This window comes from Protopterus annectens, chromosome 13.part0 (genome assembly GCF_019279795.1).
Source record: "Protopterus annectens isolate FY-2018-M chromosome 13.part0, PAN1.0, whole genome shotgun sequence".
Lineage (NCBI taxonomy): Eukaryota > Metazoa > Chordata > Ceratodontiformes > Protopteridae > Protopterus > Protopterus annectens.
The window spans coordinates 1,090,640,885-1,090,657,585 of record NC_056747.1 but is presented as its reverse complement, the minus strand read 5'-3'; positions in this window follow the sequence as shown (position 1 = coordinate 1,090,657,585).

Below are 16,701 nucleotides of genomic sequence, written 5' to 3'. Positions count from 1 at the left end.
GAGAGCTCACTGTTTCATGAGACTCATATCTATTGGAAAAACTAGCATATGTTTGGAGTGTGTATATTTGCAGCTAAATGCAGGAAAACTGTTAGAGGTATTTTTTCAGAATTATTTGAGGTCAAGAGCATCCAGTTAAAAGAGGAGTAATATATAATAAAAAAAAAGAAGACAGAAGCTTGAATTTAAAAATCGTAGTATATTTATTTAGCATCTGTTTTTGGTAATACAGGATGTAAAAGAGAGAGAAACAAAAATTAAAGGAATAATCTTATATGTGAAATAGGAAAACACATGGAAAATGAAAGGAAAGAAAAAAATAATAAATGGAAAAAGACTGATGAAAAATATGAAAACAAAGTACAGAAGTTAAAATGTAATGTATTTGATGGAAATTGAAATAATGGCATACTATGGTCATGGGAAAATATTAACTGGTATATCCATGGAAAGAATTAAAGGAAGAGGTAAAGACTGATGAAGAATAAAAAGGAAAGGTTTGAGATATATTTTTGAGGCAAGAGATTTTCTGTGAAGAATTTTGCTGTGTAAATAACCTATAAAAGGAAATATTAAATATAAAGTAAAAGAGAAAATTAAATGCAATGAATGTAGCCTTTTACCTTGCGACCTGTTTCTACTAAATACATCAAATCCCTGCTTCTTAAACTAAAACCATGCTCTCCCTCCACTGATAAACTCCCCCCTCAAATTCTAAAAATTGCTGCTAACTCTACTGCATATCCTGCATCTATCTTAACCAACCGCTCCATTCATGAATCTTCCGTACCAGAAATATGGAAATCCTTCTATACCACTAAAGTATTTTTCTACTATGGTCTGCTATTCCTTCTCATTTGTGGTATTGCTTTTCCTTCTATACCACTCCTCTGAACAAAGGTGGCAACTCTGTGAATCCTCTAACTATCGATAAATCGCTATTCTCTCACTGCTCTCTAAGATCCTTGAAAAATGTATACATACTCAACTACTGTCCTATCTCATCCACGAAAATCTCCTCCCCCTCACAACATGGTTTCCGCCCTAAACGCAGTACCTTGACTGCCTTACTATCCTTTACTCAAAAGGTTGCAGAAGCTAGGGGCAACAACCTCCTCATCGCCTGTCTATTCCTTGATCTCTCTAAAGCCTTCGACACTGTGTCTCTCATCCCATCCTTCTTAACAAACTCTCAGACCTAAACCTCTCTCCTTCTACTCTTGGCTAGTTCCAATCCTGCCTTACTGGCAGAAAACAGGCTGTTAGATGGCAGCAGGCTTTGTCACCCTTCCTTGCTGTTCAAACAGGGGTATCCCTAGGTTCCATACTTGGACCGCTCTTTTTCAACATTTTTACTAACAACCTACATTCATCCTGCAGTCTCTCATCTGTAATCCAATACACAGATGACTTTACTCTCTTATCTATCTCCAATACTATCTCTGAACTACACTCACTAACACAGACTTCCTTTATCTCTGTTGAAAAATGGCTCAGAATCAATCTAGTCCTTAACACTAAGAAAACTCAACTCCTTCTCTTCCTACCTATGACACTCCTTCACCTTAAATCCTTTTCTCTTTTCTCCCTAGATGACACCACTGTCTCCCCTGCCTCACACACCAAACTCCTTGGGGTAATAATTGATGACCAACTAAAATTTGATTTGCACATACAACAGGCCATCAAAAAAAAACACCAAAAACTTAGACTACTTCATAGGAACAAAAAATTCCTCATTACTGCCACTAAACACACTCTTGTTCACGCGTTTCTCTTACCCAGTCTTCTATACACTTCCCCCATCCTTACCAATATCCAAACTACCTCAGTGCAGAAACTGGAACAAACATACAATAAAATTGCCAGATTTATTCTAAACCAACTATCACTGCCTCTCACTAAACAAACTTCAGTGTCTGGAATTTCTGCACCTTCTCCTACAATCGCAACTCCACATTAACGTTTCCATATTCAACAAACCCTCTGACTGACCTGGTCTTGCCTCCCATGTTACTCCTTACTCTCCCCCAGCCTCTCCGGAGTGCTGATCAGCATCTTCTCTCAGTTTATAAACCCAAAAGGAATATTGGCAAACTACTTTACAAACACTCTGTCTTGCTAAATTGGAACAAACTCCCTCTCCATATTGGATCCAACTTTTCCTTTCCCTGTTTTAAAAAGGAGCTTAAATCCCACCTACTAAACTTGAAATTATGCCATTGTTTTGACCACATGTAATTTTAGTCTCTCCCACTGTATAACCTGTTGCATCTCCTAACTTCTTTCTTTGTTAATAACTTCTGCTTAAACTAATCTCCTAAACCCTCAGCTCTACTACTATAGCCCTACTATAGCCCCCTCCCATTCTCCACACTATCCCCCCCTCCACTTCCTATCAATGTGTATACATTGTCCTTCTTTGAACAATGATTATCTTTTTGTTTTCACTCTTATATGTAGTAAATTTTAGTCCACTGCTATCAGTGCAGCCTTTAATGTTCATAATTTTTTCTTTTGTTTTTCAATTTATAATTAATTTCATATTTGTAGTGTTGTTTTTAATAGTTTTTGTCCTGTATGTTTATCTTTGCTTATGTTTGCTGGGGCTCTTACCCCTTGTGTCTCCACTGAAAATGGGTTGCTTACTATCAATGCAATGCAAATAGTTAATAACCTTTTATTTTTTACAGTTATTTTGTATTGTGATTGTTATTTAATATTTGTATATTGTCACTTTATTTTTACTTTTGTTTGCTAGAGCTTTTCCCCTCGGGTCTCCACTCAAAATAGGTTTGTTTGCAAACTCAGTTGGACTAGCCCGGTTAACAAATGTGAAATAAATAAATAAAATAAATAATGAGGGAAAAATAGAAAAGCTTTGCAATGTAAACAAGAATGAAATGACTTGGGAACATTTAAAAATAAGCATGAATGCGAATGATTCAGGCATATAACTATGGATATGATATACGGAACACCTATAATAAAAGCTGAGATAAACTTAAATAACGTGTGGTGATCTAAGATGAGTACAGACTCAGTGATTTATAATTTATAGCAGCCCACCTTCTGAGAAGTGGGGTTACATCTGACTTATTCATGTTTCCCCAGAGCTGTTCTTTGTATCAGATAGTCAGAAACAGTTTATGCTACTGTTAACCTTTCTTAATAACTACAGACATAGTCCATCCAGTCCCACTACATCCTAGACTTTCAATTTTGTGAACTATTTTTTTAATCCTGCCCATTTCATAAAGAATTAATTTCCATCCTTCTTTCTTTGTTACTCTCTAGGGCTCTGAGCATGCAATGCCCTATCATTCTTTGTAAGTGAGCCCATTAAAAATAAAATAAAATGATTGTACAGTAATAGATTGTTTTCCTGTAGGTCCTCTTCCATGCATTACATTCTACTATTTTGTCAAAGTGGCACCAATGGTAAGACATCCACATATGAACATGAAGGCCATAGGTAGTAGTTCTAGGCTATTATTGAAGCAATCCATGAACAATTACTTTCTGACAGTGGATGAATTGATAAGGATGGCATCCTCTAGACAAGAAGTAAAATTGCAGCTCTGCCTACCTATTTGTGTGTCAGTGCTTCCTCGTTTGATGTAAAGGTAGAAGAAATTCAACACAAAGCATATTTCAGAAGAAAAGAGTGAGAGACAAGCCAGTAAACCAGCAGATGCAACTTCCAGGCAGCACATGGGTGACAGTGTGCATATCGACTGCTAACACACATCCAGTCATTGTATATGAGTGTGTGTGCGCGTGCGTGCATGTGTGCGTGTGTGTGTGTGCGCGCACGCGCACATGTGTGTGTGTGTGTGTGTGTGTGTGTGTGTCTTTTTCAAACCTCCCTTCAATCTCGTCTACTCTCACTGTTGATCACTAACATTATTGTTAGAACAAACACTAAATGTGTATAAACACTTTATGACTTGTACTTTTATATTATCTGTATTACTTTTGATTTTATCTATATTGTAACATTTGTGTTTTTTTAAATGTATATTCCCTGATCTTGTATTTGCATTTTAAATTGTATACAGTTTTGTATACTGTATATCCCATACTTCACTTACGTTATATTCTGTTAACTGCTTTTGGAGCTTTTCTCCCAAGGCCTCCACAGAAAATGGGCTCTGCTTGGCCCAGTGGACTTCCCCGGTCATCAAGCTAGAAATAAATAAATAAATGTACCTCTCTGCACATCTTCCAGTGATGTGTAACTGAAGTATACAACCGTTGCCACAGTGAGCTTTCACACATCTTATCGGCCATACCTAGGTATTCTTTTTGTTGCATAGACATTACTATCTGGTGATATGGAACCCCATCAAGCTGTTACACCAGATGCATGTGTGCTGCCTGTTCTGGTGATTCATACAGTAAATACATAGCTATTTGGCAACACTGATGGCATGGGTGACATTCGCGACAGTGTGGATTGTGCTACACACACACACACACACACACACACACACACACACACACACACACACACACATATATATATATCTATATATATATGTATATATATATATATATATATATATATATATATATATATATATATATATGTATATATATATATATATATATATATATATATATATATATATATACACATACACACACACACACACACACACACACATATATATATATATATATATATATATATATATATATATATAGATATATATATATATATACACACACACATATATATATATATATATATATATATATATATATATATATGTATATGCATATGCACAACAGAAAAAAAGCCTATATTGATCATGGTGTATACAGGTACATCAGTGTCTTTCTTAACGCTTCCAGCACATTACAGTGTCAGGATGGTGTGTGTGATTACCCTCATAGATTGCTGACATGTCATAATAGTTGTATTAGGGTGTTGGTACAGAACCATCTCTGATCACTCAGAATCACATATGTTATGTCATAGACATAGGATTACTGTTGGCATTATTCTGATATTGTCCATGACTGTACATGCTTCTTTTACTGTTGTCCATGAGCCTGTACTTGCATCACTTGTTAGTGACCTCTCCTGAGATTAGACTCATATTCAGGCAAATCAGTTTGCACAGCTTCACAATATGCACCTAACGCCTATTGTATATAACATCCCTGATACATGTCATCTGCATTGTTCATGTAAGGATGCTTATCTCACAGACATCTTCCCCATTTTTGTGTCACGTTGTGTGACAGTCACATAATACACATTTTTACTGTGCACTCCATATGTACCATATTGATATGTGTTTGATGTTGCTGCTAGAACGGTCTTCCGCGGACATTCCCATAATAAAATTTTACTGAAAGTTTTATTAAAGCATTTTTTAGTGAAAGCAATTGAGAGAGTAAGGTATGACACAATGTGGAAGATATTAGAGGCATATAGGATGGGGGGGGGGTGTGTGTAGTGAATGCAACAAGAATATGTTACAAAAAACCCTGGGCAAAAGTAATGATAAACTGATGGCTGCAAAGAAAAACAAGAATTAATAAAGGAGTTAAGCAAGAATGTCCCTAGAACATATATCTTTTTGTATTGTTAATGAATGAAATAGTACAAACATGCACATGTTGCATGATAGAAGCAAGATGGTGATGGTGAAAAGAATTGTAATACCGACGTGTTTGTTATATATGGATGGTGTCTTCATTGTGGCTAAAAGCAAGGTTTGGATGAGTGAGATTACGGAAAAAATTGAAAAATTGTTAAGAAAAGCTGGATTACAGTTAAATAATTTGAAGAGCGAGAGGTTTTGTGAAATTAAGACAATGAATGGCATATATTTTATTAGTAGAGATAAGTTTACTGGGAGTGAATTTTGTAGAGTGTGAAAGTCTAATACAACAGTGGAGAGAAATAATAGAAGAAATTATAAAGTTATTTGGTAGAAATGTTTTTATCACTTAAGGAAAGGTATATATGTTAACTTTAAATATATGTAACTGGCTACAATCAGGAAGCATGAATGCTCACTTGAGTGAATGCTTTTTCATGCAGTAAAAAAATAAAACAATGCTCATGTGAACAAATATTCTTCCTAATGGAGTTTCTACCAGCAGTCTTTTGAATGGGATCACTGTACAGCAGTGTGAGTAAATTTGCCCTTGCCCTGCTATTTTGTAATCTAGGAGTTAGTAAATATAATCAGCAGGGCATGTGGGTGGCAGAACCCCCCTCCATATGGTGGGTACAGGGGAGCGTGACCCCTGCGAAAAAAATAAAAACTAATAATTGGGTTTTTTTGAGCATTCACTCATATGAGCATTCCCTCTAAACTGCATCGCTGTTTAGAGAGTCAGTTATATGAGAGCTCACTGTTTCATGAGACTCATATCTATTGGAAAAACTAGCATATGTTTGGAGTGTGTATATTTGCAGCTAAATGCAGGAAAACTGTTAGAGGTATTTTTTCAGAATTATTTGAGGTCAAGAGCGCATCCAGTTAAAAGAGGAGTAATATATAATAAAAAAAAAGAAGACAGAAGCTTGAATTTAAAAATCGTAGTATATTTATTTAGCATCTGTTTTTGGTAATACAGGATGTAAAAGAGAGAGAAACAAAAATTAAAGGAATAATCTTATATGTGAAATAGGAAAACACATGGAAAATGAAAGGAAAGAAAAAAATAATAAATGGAAAAAGACTGATGAAAAATATGAAAACAAAGTACAGAAGTTAAAATGTAATGTATTTGATGGAAATTGAAATAATGGCATACTATGGTCATGGGAAAATATTAACTGGTATATCCATGGAAAGAATTAAAGGAAGAGGTAAAGACTGATGAAGAATAAAAAGGAAAGGTTTGAGATATATTTTTGAGGCAAGAGATTTTCTGTGAAGAATTTTGCTGTGTAAATAACCTATAAAAGGAAATATTAAATATAAAGTAAAAGAGAAAATTAAATGCAATGAATGTAGCCTTTACCTTGCGACCTGTTTCTACTAAATACATCAAATCCCTGCTTCTTAAACTAAAACCATGCTCTCCCTCCACTGATAAACTCCCCCCTCAAATTCTAAAAATTGCTGCTAACTCTACTGCATATCCTGCATCTATCTTAACCAACCGCTCCATTCATGAATCTTCCGTACCAGAAATATGGAAATCCTTCTATACCACTAAAGTATTTTTCTACTATGGTCTGCTATTCCTTCTCATTTGTGGTATTGCTTTTCCTTCTATACCACTCCTCTGAACAAAGGTGGCAACTCTGTGAATCCTCTAACTATCGATAAATCGCTATTCTCTCACTGCTCTCTAAGATCCTTGAAAAATGTATACATACTCAACTACTGTCCTATCTCATCCACGAAAATCTCCTCCCCCTCACAACATGGTTTCCGCCCTAAACGCAGTACCTTGACTGCCTTACTATCCTTTACTCAAAAGGTTGCAGAAGCTAGGGGCAACAACCTCCTCATCGCCTGTCTATTCCTTGATCTCTCTAAAGCCTTCGACACTGTGTCTCTCATCCCATCCTTCTTAACAAACTCTCAGACCTAAACCTCTCTCCTTCTACTCTTGGCTAGTTCCAATCCTGCCTTACTGGCAGAAAACAGGCTGTTAGATGGCAGCAGGCTTTGTCACCCTTCCTTGCTGTTCAAACAGGGGTATCCCTAGGTTCCATACTTGGACCGCTCTTTTCAACATTTTTACTAACAACCTACATTCATCCTGCAGTCTCTCATCTGTAATCCAATACACAGATGACTTTACTCTCTTATCTATCTCCAATACTATCTCTGAACTACACTCACTAACACAGACTTCCTTTATCTCTGTTGAAAATGGCTCAGAATCAATCTAGTCCTTAACACTAAGAAAACTCAACTCCTTCTCTTCCTACCTATGACACTCCTTCACCTTAAATCCTTTTCTCTTTTCTCCCTAGATGACACCACTGTCTCCCCTGCCTCACACACCAAACTCCTTGGGGTAATAATTGATGACCAACTAAAATTTGATTTGCACATACAACAGGCCATCAAAAAAAAACACCAAAAACTTAGACTACTTCATAGGAACAAAAAATTCCTCATTACTGCCACTAAACACACTCTTGTTCACGCGTTTCTCTTACCCAGTCTTCTATACACTTCCCCCATCCTTACCAATATCCAAACTACCTCAGTGCAGAAACTGGAACAAACGTACAACAAAATTGCCAGATTTATTCTAAACCAACTATCACTGCCTCTCACTAAACAAACTTCAGTGTCTGGAATTTCTGCACCTTCTCCTACAATCGCAACTCCACATTAACGTTTCCATATTCAACAAACCCTCTGACTGACCTGGTCTTGCCTCCCATGTTACTCCTTACTCTCCCCCAGCCTCTCCGGAGTGCTGATCAGCATCTTCTCTCAGTTTATAAACCCAAAAGGAATATTGGCAAACTACTTTACAAACACTCTGTCTCACTAAATTGGAACAAACTCCCTCTCCATATTGGATCCAACTTTTCCTTTCCCTGTTTTAAAAAGGAGCTTAAATCCCACCTACTAAACTTGAAATTATGCCGTTGTGTTGACCAGATGTAGTTTTAGTCTCTCCCACTGTATAACCTGTTGCATTTCCTAACTTCTTTCTTTGTTAATAACTTCTGCTTAAACTAATCTCCTAAACCCTCAGCTCTACTACTATAGCCCTACTATAGCCCCCTACCATTCTCCACACTATCTCCCCCCTCCACTTCCTATCAATGTCTATACATTGTCCTTCTTTTGAACAACGATTATCTTTTTGTTTTCACTCTTATATGTAGTAAATTTTAGTCCACTGCTATCAGTGCAGCCTTTAATGTTCATAATTTTTTCTTTTGTTTTTCAATTTATAATTAATTTCATATTTGTAGTGTTGTTTTTAATAGTTTTTGTCCTGTATGTTTATCTTTGCTTATGTTTGCTGGGGCTCTTACCCCTTGTGTCTCCACTGAAAATGGGTTGCTTACTATCAATGCAATGCAAATAGTTAATAACCTTTTATTTTTTACAGTTATTTTGTATTGTGATTGTTATTTAATATTTGTATATTGTCACTTTATTTTTACTTTTGTTTGCTAGAGCTTTTCCCCTCGGGTCTCCACTCAAAATAGGTTTGTTTGCAAACTCAGTTGGACTAGCCCGGTTAACAAATGTGAAATAAATAAATAAAATAAATAATGAGGGAAAAAATAGAAAAGCTTTGCAATGTAAACAAGAATGAAATGACTTGGGGAACATTTAAAAATAAGCATGAATGCGAATGATTCAGGCATATAACTATGGATATGATATACGGAACACCTATAATAAAAGCTGAGATAAACTTAAATAACGTGTGGTGATCTAAGATGAGTACAGACTCAGTGATTTATAATTTATAGCAGCCCACCTTCTGAGAAGTGGGGTTACATCTGACTTATTCATGTTTCCCCAGAGCTGTTCTTTGTATCAGATAGTCAGAAACAGTTTATGCTACTGTTAACCTTTCTTAATAACTACAGACATAGTCCATCCAGTCCCACTACATCCTAGACTTTCAATTTTGTGAACTATTTTTTTAATCCTGCCCATTTCATAAAGAATTAATTTCCATCCTTCTTTCTTTGTTACTCTCTAGGGCTCTGAGCATGCAATGCCCTATCATTCTTTGTAAGTGAGCCCATTAAAAATAAAATAAAATGATTGTACAGTAATAGATTGTTTTCCTGTAGGTCCTCTTCCATGCATTACATTCTACTATTTTGTCAAAGTGGCACCAATGGTAAGACATCCACATATGAACATGAAGGCCATAGGTAGTAGTTCTAGGCTATTATTGAAGCAATCCATGAACAATTACTTTCTGACAGTGGATGAATTGATAAGGATGGCATCCTCTAGACAAGAAGTAAAATTGCAGCTCTGCCTACCTATTTGTGTGTCAGTGCTTCCTCGTTTGATGTAAAGGTAGAAGAAATTCAACACAAAGCATATTTCAGAAGAAAAGAGTGAGAGACAAGCCAGTAAACCAGCAGATGCAACTTCCAGGCAGCACATGGGTGACAGTGTGCATATCGACTGCTAACACACATCCAGTCATTGTATATGAGTGTGTGTGCGCGTGAGTGCATGTGTGCGTGTGTGTGTGTGTGTGTGTGTGTGTGTGTGTGTGTGTGTGTGTGTGTGTGTGTGTGTGTGTGTGTGTGTGTGTGTGTGTACATACTGACAGCTGCCTCACACATTACTACCAGTGTATGTGCTGTGTGGATGCATGCATGTGCACAACTGTGTGTGTGAGTATATGTGTGTGTGTATACGTGTGCAAATGTATGTATCTGTATATGAATAATGTAAAGTGCTTTGAGATATGAACATTTTTTTATAAATCCACATTATTCTTATTAAATTTACATTCTAATGCTATTTTTTTCCTTCAGCTTAAAGTGAAGAATTGAAAATATATAAAATGCCAGCAGGACTTTATATAACACATTTGGAAAGTGCTATTTAAGTAATGTTTTGCTAAAATAATTCACAGTGTAATAGTGGAATGTTAAAAACTCAAATCAAATGAATGTTGATTATAAAAGGCTGTGCAAATCAAATATTTAAAATTAATTTAATATCTGATCTCTTTACATTTTTCAAATGGATAATACATTACTTTCTTTGGAAAAGTTATACTTAAGTGAATGATTGATCTACATGAGTGTTTAGAATCACTAACGCTACTTCATTATCTATGTTTAAAATGAATTTACTTGCAAGGAAGATCCGCACCAGTAACACACATTGAATGGCCTTTTTCTTTAATGGGAATCATCATCTTTTTACACTAGTCCCATTTTACCAGTGGCTGTAGTAATACCACTGTACTGAATTAGAATGATATTAGTGGACAGTGGGGTTAAGGAAATGTCTTATTTTCCCCTGTTGTACTGTCTCAAAGTTTATGCTTATTTATGTTAAGTTACTACAGTGTGGTGGTGCTGGAAGGCAAAATTTTTCTTTTTTGCTTAATTTGAAAGATACACCTTCTCAAGAATTTTTTATAATAAATTCACATAATTGCACACACACACACGCGCACACACACACACACACACACACACACACACACACACACACACACACACACACACACACACACCTAGATAGATATGTATGTAATATGGATCTACTGAATTTAATTGAAAGACCCACACATCTGTGTTAAAAACTTTGACCACAAAACTTAGACGACTCAAACATCAGCACACTACTATGCATGTGCCAAGCCATACCCTTGGTGCATGCAAAATTGAAACTGAAAAATAAAACACAAAAAGCAATGTTTTTTGCAGGAAGGAGAGCCCCATTTTACCCCATACCCCACTAATTAAATATACTAACTCCAAGATCACTGAATATCAGAGAAAGGGCATATTCCCCAGCCCTGAGAATTATGCGCTCTTGCACACCTATCAACCATCTGCTTAGCTGACCAAATTTTGATGACTAAACAGATGATGATCAAACATAGTTTTGACCAAATTCACATCTGCCATATCTATCTATTTATATATATATATATATATATATGTATATATATATATATATATATGTGTGTGTGTGTGTGTGTGTGTGTGTGTGTGTGTGTGTGTGTCTGTGTGTGTATAAATATATATATATATATATATATATATATATATATATATATATATATATATATATATACTTATACATACATCATACATGGAAAATGATAATTATGTGTGTATGTGTGTGTGTGTGTGTGTGCTTGTGTGTGTGTGTGTGTGTGTGTGTGTGTGTGTGTGTGTGTGTGTGTGTGTGTGTGTGTGTGTGTGTGTGTGTGTGTGTGTGTGTGTGTGTGTGTGCGTGTGTGTGCGTGTGTGTGTGTGTGTGTGTGTGTGTGCCTTTGTGTGTAAATCAGGGCTTAAGTTGGTTCTACATATAAGAAGCTTTTATCTGTGTCTTGGAAACATGATGGGAAAAAATAATCTGATATCAGAAAAAAAGGTCAAAGTTTTGTAAACCAAGATGGAAAATCCTGACAGTATTTGTATTCATCCTAAGCTAATTTATAGGCTGGGAAGATTAAACTGGTAGATAATTTTGGAACTGATAACAGCATCAGTAGGGATTTAGTTACACCTTGCTAAGAAGCACACATTAACAATAAGGACTTGCGACAGACCACCATCTAGCAATGCAGAATACACTGAACAAGGAATGAAAGAACTCCTGTCTATTTATAACAATTTGGAAATGATTATCTTGGGAAATTACATCTTCTAGGGTAGGCTTAAATCTGTCTTTTTTAGTAAGGTAACCAGATCCTTTTTAACTTGCTTCCATTGTCAGGCTTAGAGCCAAATGTTATGACTTGAGTCACGGTGGAGAAAAAGCATTCTTGGTTTAATGATTGTTAACATTATTTTCAGAAGTTATAACTAAACCATGCTGGCAAAAGTATGTTACTTTATAGTGTAGCCATGTGGTTCATAAAATCTAATTAACTAATTTCCCACCAGATAAATCAGATATAATTCTTTTAAAATGAGGTAGTATGTTGAAAAATCTATTTTAATAAACCAGATACAAATTAGAGTCAAATGTAGGAAATTAATAATCTATCATAAACATCATATAAATGTTAGAAGACTTTATTCACAGAACCACGATATATGCTACTAAATGCTCATGTTGGTTACTATAATAATTTCAGATTACAATTCAAAAATTACTTTATTACAATCAGGCTTAATGACAAAGGATAAAATAAATGTTCAGACTGCCTTGTGATGAAGACAATGACAAAAATATGTCAATGTTTCATAGAGGGATGAAGTCATGAGTACAGCCCAATGACCCCCATGTTTGATTAGCAACACTGGCCTCTGAGGGACTGGACAGATGATAATAATTTCAGATTGCAATTCAAAAATTACTTTATTACAATCAGGCTTAATGACAAAGGGTAAAATAAATGTTCAGACTGCCTTGTGATGAAGACAATGACAAAAATATGTCAATGTTTCATAGAGGGATGAAGTCATGAGTACAGCCCAATGACCCCATGTTTGATTAGCAACACCGGCCTCTGAGGGACTGGACAGATGAGACTAAGATTGAGCTTGACCAAGCAATGCTAGCTCACTCCTCCACAGGACAGAGAGAGAGAGAGAGAGAGAGGCTGCCAGGCTGCCAGTAATGGCTGCAGCTAGAGGTGGCAGGGTGTATTACTTACCTATGATGGCCATGTTACCTCACATTGTGTCAAGCAGGGATGTCCCCTACTAAGTCAGGGAACAGGAGATGTGTGTGGGAGTGTTTACTCTTCTTTTCTCAACCTACCAGCTATTCTGAGTCTATGGACAGCTTAGGGGAGGAGGCCTCTGTGAGGATCTGTTTAGCTGAGCTGCTCTCTACAACTTTTCTCTTGACACTCAGGAAATAGATGACCCCATCAGGCTTCCCGGGTAGTAAAGAATGGGCTATGGAGCTCTCATCTGTCCTGGGAGCATTCAGGTCCTGCTCCATGCTAAAAGGAATGGGCTGACTGGGGCAGGTAGAATAGCCACCAGACAGAGTCCCTTGGTAGTTGGAGGGGGGATTAAAAAAGGTTTATTGACAAAGAGTGGAATAAATATCTATTTTCAAAGATGAAGTTTGCATAAAAGCACAAGGCCATGCGCAAATGAGACAGAAGATGCAGTTCAGATAGGAGCCAATGAAAGAGGGCTATCACAGTCAAGACATGTCATAACTTTGTGAGGGATCAAACAACAGGCATCATGCACAGTGTAAACCTGCATAATGGTGCAGTATAACTGTGCAACTCATGAAACGTTATAAAACATACTAAAATGCCTGTACTTAAATGACTGCAGCCAAGTCAGAGTAACACAAATGAAGATCTGCAGTATGGAAAATACTGTCACACAGTCCTTTACCTGATTCATTGACAATATAGAAAAATACAAAAAATGGTAGGTCCTACAGGACGAAATACATCATGCCAAGCTTCACATGGGCAGTGTTGTATGTGGTGTATTAATGTTTATTTGTTTTATTAGGTGACTTAATCCAGTGCACCATTTTAGCCCTGACCCAGACTATACAAATAAGTCAGATGTAGAGAAAGAGAGCCACAAAAAATGAGATATCATACAGCTGAAGTTTAAGGGAAATTAAGTAGTGTTACACACTGAATCATAACAATTAAAATAAATAAGGATAGCATTGTTGTACCAGACATAGAGTGCAGACGAATGAACTCAGCATTACTATATTGTTATTAGCACTTGCTAAAGTGGGCATAAGTATGACACATTAGTGAGTGTCACCAGAATCAGTTCGTATCATGCTGTAACTCTCATATTTACAACATAAACATGGTAAGAGGACTCTTAATCTGAACATTATAGGTAATAATTCACAAACCTCCTAGAAATCATTTATACTGACAGCTGGCTTTCAAGTGGTAACTTGACCTAAATCAAAAACAGGAGTAGATTCCAGTTGTCTAATGGTATGCTATGTAAAGAATGACAACAGGTTTTAATTTATGTGCAGAAATTCCATACAGGGTCCAAAGTCTCATCCAAAGTGGGATAGTGACCACAGTTTAAACTAACATTGTGCATAAATCATCAAACAAATGACTGCAATGTACGTAATATAGGAGGACTGATATGATGGTGCTGGAATAGTAAAATGCACACCACTGCTGCAATGTGCATATAATACAATCTGCTGCAAGGCTTTAACTAGCTATCATTACAACTTTCTGCTAGGGTCAATTGTACTTAAAGTCACTAAATTGGGATACTTCCACCCTTGAGACTAAAGTTCCCACTCAGACAGCAAACATATCCACTGAGAGACAGTCATGATGAAATCATTATTATGATTAGACTATGTTTCAAAACTGTAATAAGTGAAAAAGCCCTCTCTAAACCAGGACAAGCAACATGGAATCATTTCCCAGTAGAAGATGGGGGAACAGACATTAGGGAGCTTTAATCATAAGCTGAAAGAAAAATTTTATTAAAACAAAATACAAATGTCTTCAGGATAATGGTTAACTTGGCATTTCATGCATACCCTTTCTCAGTTCTATGAACAAAGCAAATATGGTCTACCACTGAACATCAGACAACCTAAACGATATCATATTACTGTTTTTCTAACTTTCTAATTCTCTCTCTTTCTACCTAGACAAATGTTATTATTTAAAACAATATTTTGCTTTTGCATATACATTTGGTTATACATTGTTTAGATTTGCTTGTACTTGCAGAATATTATACATTTGTTGTTTACTTTCGTAATATAAAATATTGTTTGAATGAACTGTCTGATGAAACAATGGTTACCATTGCGAAAGCACTCACCATTTTGTATTAAAAAAAGAAGATTTTACTTTGTCGTGGTTCAGCTTCTTTATTCCAGCTACCTTCCTACTGGGCACCTGTGTTTCTGTTTGAATGAACTGTCTGATGAAGCAATGGTTAACATTGTGAAAGCGCTCACCATTTTTTATTAAACAAAAGAAGATTTTACTTTGTTGTGGTTCAGCTTCTTTATTCCAGCTACCTTCCTACTGGGCACCTGCACTTACAACAGGTGACTGCATTTGACATGTTTGAGCCAAACCATTTCTCACGAGGATTATGAGTTGCCCATCACAGTTAACATACTAGGGTTTGTAAGCTATGGGCAGAAGATTCTGAAGCTGATAGTGGGGGGTTGCTGGAAAACAGGTAGATATAAATGGTTGCTACATGTGATGTGTCTAAGCCCTCAGAACCTGGTCCCTGTTTCCATGATGTGGGTCTGTGTTTACAGACACATTATAGATTTACATTGTATTGAATAATGTGCATTGTCTTCCTGGAATTATTTGGTATGGCAGGTTATATTATGACTGAATACTTCTATTGAAGTAATTTGTTTGTTTTAGCTAGCTGCTTTATTGTTAAAAACAGAAACATGGATTGCTGTGTTGGTTATCTTTACACTAGAAATTGTTAAATTATAGCTAACTGACCAAAATGAACTTGTGGTATCTTTTTTTTCTACGGGGTTTGTCATTCAAATAGCTTCCCTCACAAGCTGACATATACAAATACACATAGAAATACATACACACACACACGCACATGCACACACACACACACACACACACACACACACACACACACACACACACACACACACACACACACTCTCAAGAATATACAACACTACCCTAATTATTATAAGTAACCTCAATGCCACCAAACTGTGGATTTGTGTATTTATTTATGCATGTATGTATTAAATAGTTCATTTATCAAACAGGTAGTTTAAATATTTTAAAGACTCTTTTCAGCTGTGACTTGGTCCACCAGTAGATACAGAAAAACACTCCTTCACATATATTTACACAGAAATAATATCATCATTATCATCACAAATTCATAAAAAGGCATAATTTGCAAAGTATATAGTGTTATTAGTAAAGAATCATAACTTTTACAAAGTAAAATATGTCAAACATTCTGTTCACTTAACTAGTCTCATCTAAGTGGTCTCTGATGAGAAGGAAACTGATGGAATGATCATTTACCAGTAACCCTGGTACTTGTAATGTGAGTGATGTGGGCTGTGACAAAGGTACTAT